Raw genomic sequence first — 6,049 nt, forward strand, 5'->3', positions numbered from 1 at the left:
GCTTCATCCCACAAAGGATCCTAAGTTGACCATCCGTTTCAAGCAAGCCATACTCAAGTGGGACAATAAAGCTAATAGAAAACAAAAGAAACAAAATTCTACAACTAGCAAATAGAGCAAAAAGCAAGATATTCACACTATTCACATATGTACAATAACCAATAACATAACACCATTGCAATTCCCCGGCAACGGCGCCATTTTGATGAATGGATTTTTGATGTGGCTTAGAATTCACAATTGAAATCTCGTTGTAAAGTATAGCTTCTAAACCAACAATAATCCTTTCATGCAAAAATTTGTTTGTCACAAGTCCAGGTGTGCGCGCGCGTCCATGGGCGAGTTCAACTTCTTTGACTTTTCATGATTTCTCCACTTTGTATGCTTTCCTCTTCACTCCTTTGATCCATTCCTAGCCTTTTCAATCTGAAATCACTAACAAATATATCAAGGCATCTTATGGAATCAAAGGTGAATGAAAAACCATCAAATTAAGGGTCTAAAAGCATGTTTTCACATCTAGGTACAAATAAGGAGACAATCACAAAACCATGCTATTTCATTGAATACATGTGGGTAAAAGGTGATAAAATCCCTTAAAATCAATACAAGATAAACCGTCAAAATAGGGTTTGTCAATGAGATGATAGAAATCGGCGTTGGCAACGAAGAGGAACGCCTGATGTTCAAGAAGATATTCATCCTCTATATACAGATGGCGTTCCTTTTGCCAACGACGATAAACAAAATATCGCCTGTGCACTTGGCCCCAATTTTTAAGATGGACGGCATATCGGAGAGAAACTGGGGGGGCATGTTTTGACCTTCATGGTAAAGGGCATCACAGACTACAAGGAGAAAAAGAAGAAGGCAATTGATGGCTGCCTCTTCGCCCTGATGATAATTTACTTTCATCTTTCAAAAAACAAAGGCAAGAAGAGGGCTGAAAGACCACCAAAGCCCTGGATTGCCAACTGGACTAAGGAGCAGTTGGTGGAAAGAATGACTGCAGAAAGAGAGGAAATTTTGGTAAGTAAACATAATATGTTGCTTGTATTTTATTTACCTGAATGCTGCTAGCTAAAATATCTAATATTTCAGGGGATTGTGAAGATGGCAGAGACAAGAGCAAGAGAAAAAATGAAAAAAAAAGAAAAAAAAAAGAAAAAAAACAAGAAATAAAAAAAACAAAAAAAAAGAAGGCGAGTTCAACATCGTCTTCGGAGAAAGAAACAACTACTGATAGTGACACTTCTACCTCTGAGGCTGAGACTCAAGAAGACTCAGGGGATTCAGGAAGAAAACACCGCAGCAAAAAGGGGAAAAAGTAAGTACCATACTTGGGTGTAATTTCTTTTTCGAGTTAGGTGTATTTTGTTGATCACGTTGGGTGTATGTAGTTTATTAAGCTGGGTGTGTTTCGTTTGCTGCGTTGGGTGTATATTGTATATTCAGTTGGGTGTATCTTGTGCATTCATTTGCGTGTATTTTTTAGTATGTTCTAAATGATGATTGTTTGCCTTCCAGAATGGACTCCAGAAAAAGAAAGAAGAGTCAAGAGGAGTCAGATTCTGATTCAGAATCTGAATCTGAATCAAGTGATGAGTAATGTCCTGAAATTATTACTCCTTTCTTTTGCCTTCATTATAAAGATTTCGTGTATTAACTGAAATGTCTCTTATTAACTTATAGGAGCGAAGAATCATCACCGGTGGAGAAGGAAAAGAAAAAGAAAAAGACAAAAACATCACCAAAAAAGTAAGCACTTCTTTGGATAATATTCTGTGATAAAATTAATTTTTTATTTCTGATTGGTACTCTTTTTTTTTCCACCCAGAACACAACCAAAAAAGAAAAAAGTTGTTATGGAGGATTCACCTCTTGAAGAAGATCAATACTTTGATGGGTACAGTACCTCGTAAGCTATATTACCGTCTATCATCGTAATTATTTTTGTTAACATCTTCTTTTATGAATGTAGTGAGAGATATGAAATATCAAGTGATGAACTGGATAAATGGCTAAGGCAAAACGTTGATAAATCTGTTGCAGAGGGGTATGTCTTGGTGGGGTGTCTACTTCAGATTTTGGTGTGTTTTGTATGCTAATAATTGTTTCTTATTTCGCAGGGAGAACCAAGCTGACCTACGATCGACAGAAGGTTGCTATGTGTCCTCTGAAACGTAAGAAGCTTTATTTAATAAAATCTTGTTATCATGATTTGGGTGTATTTTGTGGAACCATTTCGGTGTATTGTGTTGATCAAGTTGGGTGTATGTTGTTTATTAAGTTGGGATATTTCGTTTGTTGTGTTGGGTGTATATTGTCCATTCGATTGGTTGTATCTTGTGCATTCATTTGAGTGTATTTTATACCTGTATCTTATTTTGTCTAAATAACATGAAATCTGTTTTAGAATACCGGCTGTGAACTTGGGAAGTGATGATCCTTCCTCTCAAGGACGCACAGAACAGAGTAGTGTAAACCAGCCGTCACAGAGCATGTAATTTCTCTTTCAAATAACCGTTACTTTTGTTCTTCTATTACCCTTCTACTTCTAATTATGTATATATTTTTTTTTAGAAAAAAAGCTCTTTATTATTTTATTCAAGAAAAAAAAGGCAGGAAAAAAAAGCAAAAACTGCAAGTATGTAAGTTCTCAAAAAACAAAGCCTGTCTTCTTTTTGAATTGTTCGGGTGTATTTTTTTACTTTCTTTGGGTGTATTTTAGGTTGAGTCCGGCTGATTTGAATGTGATGGTTGTGAGGGAACAGACACCGTCGGATGCGCTTGCAATGTGAGTTTTCCAAGAATATTTAAACCTTATAACCTTATTATTTTCAAAAGCGTTGTTAACCCTTCTTTTTTCTTCTTGTTTAGAGTCCCGATTCAGGTTTTTGTGCCAGCATCCCAAACAACCACTGAGACAGATTTTGAACCAACCCCTATGCTACAGATTGAAAGGACTACAGAAATGTAAGAAATAGTATTGGGTGTATATTTGTTTAGAGTTTGGGTGTATATTTGCTAACAGTTTGGGTGTATATTGTTCCTGATTAATTTCTTTTGATGCCATGATTAATTTTGTGTAACTGTGCAGCACTCCTGAAACCCCCAAACAACTTCAAGAAACCACACCCACGCTTCCCCCAGCTCCAACTAAAATGTAAGTTCATCAGACTAAAATCAATCTTTGCTTATCATCCGTATATTTTTATTCTTATTCTTATACATGATGACGCAATCATCCAGCCGTAGAAGACGCTGCTGCCCTGTTGATGATGGCACGAACAGCAACCTATGTTCCTAAAACAGATCCAGGGGTGCCATCATTCAGCCTTGGATTGACTGATTCAAGCCAGGAGGGGGCGTCAACGCAGGAGACAGAAAGGGCAAAATCTCCAGAAGCTGCAAATTTGATAGAACAATTGGACGATTTGGTCCAAAAAATAGCAAGCAGTGCGAAGGGAAAAAACAAAAGTCCACAAATTCAGAGGGAGACTGGGGGAGAATGTTCTGGGAAGTTTGAAACTCCTGGGGCAACAAATCAGATTACGGATGATATGAAACAAAAGTGCTACATCTGGGGGACGAGACTGAAGGAAGACGCAGATGGCAATACTAACGAGTATGAGGAGATGTGCACTCTTATTGCCCAAGATGAATACATTTTGATGAGAATGCACCTTGCATCCCTCCAGGCAAAAAGTGATATAGAATCTCAGGTAATATTAGAATAACATTAATGTTTTTACACCAAAGTCAACTGCAATATTTATTAATGTAAAATTGATTTCGGCATATATTTCTAGATTGTATCTGCCATCTGCCTCATCCTCAACCAGAAAAATGAAAAGAGGTTTCAAGAACAAATATACTGTCTCCCCCCCGATATTGTGGTAAGTGTTACTTCTTCGAACTTTGGGTGTATTTTCTGTATTGAAATGGGTGTAATTTTTACGTTCGATTGGATGTAAGTTGTGTATTTTCAGTATTTCATTTCTTGTTTCGCAATTCTTGCAGAGCATGGCACTTTCGGATCACCCAAATGGGGAATTTATATCACTGAAAACGAATAAGGAATTTAGGGTGGAAGACTACCCGAGTTTTATTCCCTTCATAGATAGAAAAAAATTAACTTCGCATCCATATGTAAGTTTTCGTTTGCTAAATTTGTTAGTACGCTTATTTACTTATATGCCAAATAAAATAACGCACTGTTGAAATGTGGCAATCCTTCAGATTTTTGCACCTGTTTGCCACTCGGGGCATTGGTGGTTATGGCTGATAAATACAACGAAGCGGAAATGTCATATACTTGACCCGCTACACAAAAAAGCTCCAAGCGATGAGAGAAAGCAGATTAATAAATTCATTGTAAGTTGCCTCTGTCTTCTTTACTTTAATAGATAGGTCTATTTCGTTAGTTGTGTTGGGTGTATGTTGTCCATTCAATCGGGTGTATTACTGATTTGTTTTGGTATTTAAGGGATATGTATTTTCAAGATTGAGAGCATATGCCGGCGGAGAACCTCTTCAGAAAGACGAGAAGGAGAAGGAAATTAAAGCATCATATGTTAAAATATCAGGCCAAAAAATAAGGTATAAATTTGTGACTCTGAACATTAAACTTTCGTAAATGAGATTTGTAATTTATTTTCTTCGTTTTCAGCTATGACTGCGCTATCTACGTTATGAAGTGGCTTGAGTTAATTGAGCCGGAAAACATTAAAAAGGGGAAGTATGAATGGGATAATTGGCCACAGGTAACTGTCTTTAGAACTATATAACTCTGTATTACTTTACTGAATTAATATTGTTGTTTAAACAGAATATACTTTTTAATTGTAGGAGGAGGTGGACCACTATAGAGTGGAGTATGCTTCACGGATACTATTCAATGAGATGAATAAGGAGAGAGATCAGGCAATTAGAGAGAGTAATGCTATAAGGCTGTCAAAGCCATCCTCTGTATTATTGAGTCCGTTTTGTCAGATAAATTCTGCTGATATAGAAACTGCGTAATCCAACTGCTGGGTAGTTTGTAAATTGAACAAATGCTGTAAATATTTGCCATTTATCAACAACTTCTATTCCATGTATATTTTTTTCCATAGTTAAACTATCTGTGCTGTTAAACTGTCTGTGCTGTATTCAAAAGCTGTATCACAGGTGGTAAAATATGAAGGAAAAAATCAAAGCATATATAAACGCAAATTATAATCTGTTACACCCAACGCAGGTCTAATAATACACCCAAGATTGCATAAAATATACACCCAAACTCTCTGTGCTGTATTCAAAATGTATGAATTACAAGTACTAAAATATGAAGAAAAACATCAAATCAAATATACACCCATAACCTGCGAATTTTTACAGCTTTTGTTCTATAAGTATCTATATATGTATCTATATGTAAATTGTCAATGAACAAAAATACACCCAAAAGAACCGTGCTTTTACACCCATATTCTCTAAAACTATACACCCAAAGAGTTATCCCCTGCTGCTGGTACCCTGAACTGATAATTCATAACGTGTCCTTGATATTGGCTGGAATTTGAATGCACCGCTGATGCAGCATCAAACAAGTTTATCTGAATATAACACTCACATATTAGCTAAACTATTAACGAGAAAAATAAACTCAATCGCCACAAATTTAAAGAACATTACTTTTACCTCGCTTAAAACTTTCGTCTTCTTCTTCTTTGTGGCATTTGCAATCTGTTTGTCCAGCTTTGAACCTAGCCTATTTTTTGGACGTCCTCTTGTTCGAATCCTTGGCGGGCTTTGAAGCTCGTTAACGGATTCTAAGTTGGCATCTTCGTGGGATAAAGAAGATGTCCCCTTCCTTTTGGCTTTTAATGATTCCATCTCGGCCATGACGTTATCGTACGCACGGTGCAGAATTGCAGTCAGCTCCTCCGATTCGGATGCAAATTCGCAAATATTTTGCGAACGAAAAACCAATTGGTCGAACCTCTTGCTTCTTGGCTCCATTAGTGGCTCGTCGTGGCTGCTCTTGATGTGTGTGTGTCGCCTT

General features: G+C 36.9%; 1 long non-coding RNA gene across 1 annotated transcript; it reads left to right on the forward strand.

Annotated features, from left to right (window-relative positions):
- On the forward strand, window positions 990-1,566 carry LOC110269566. Its single transcript, XR_002358348.1, has 3 exons — window positions 990-1,029; window positions 1,102-1,327; window positions 1,528-1,566. It is a non-coding gene; the product is annotated as an uncharacterized LOC110269566 (long non-coding RNA).

This window comes from Arachis ipaensis, chromosome B03, assembly GCF_000816755.2.
Source record: "Arachis ipaensis cultivar K30076 chromosome B03, Araip1.1, whole genome shotgun sequence".
Lineage (NCBI taxonomy): Eukaryota > Viridiplantae > Streptophyta > Magnoliopsida > Fabales > Fabaceae > Arachis > Arachis ipaensis.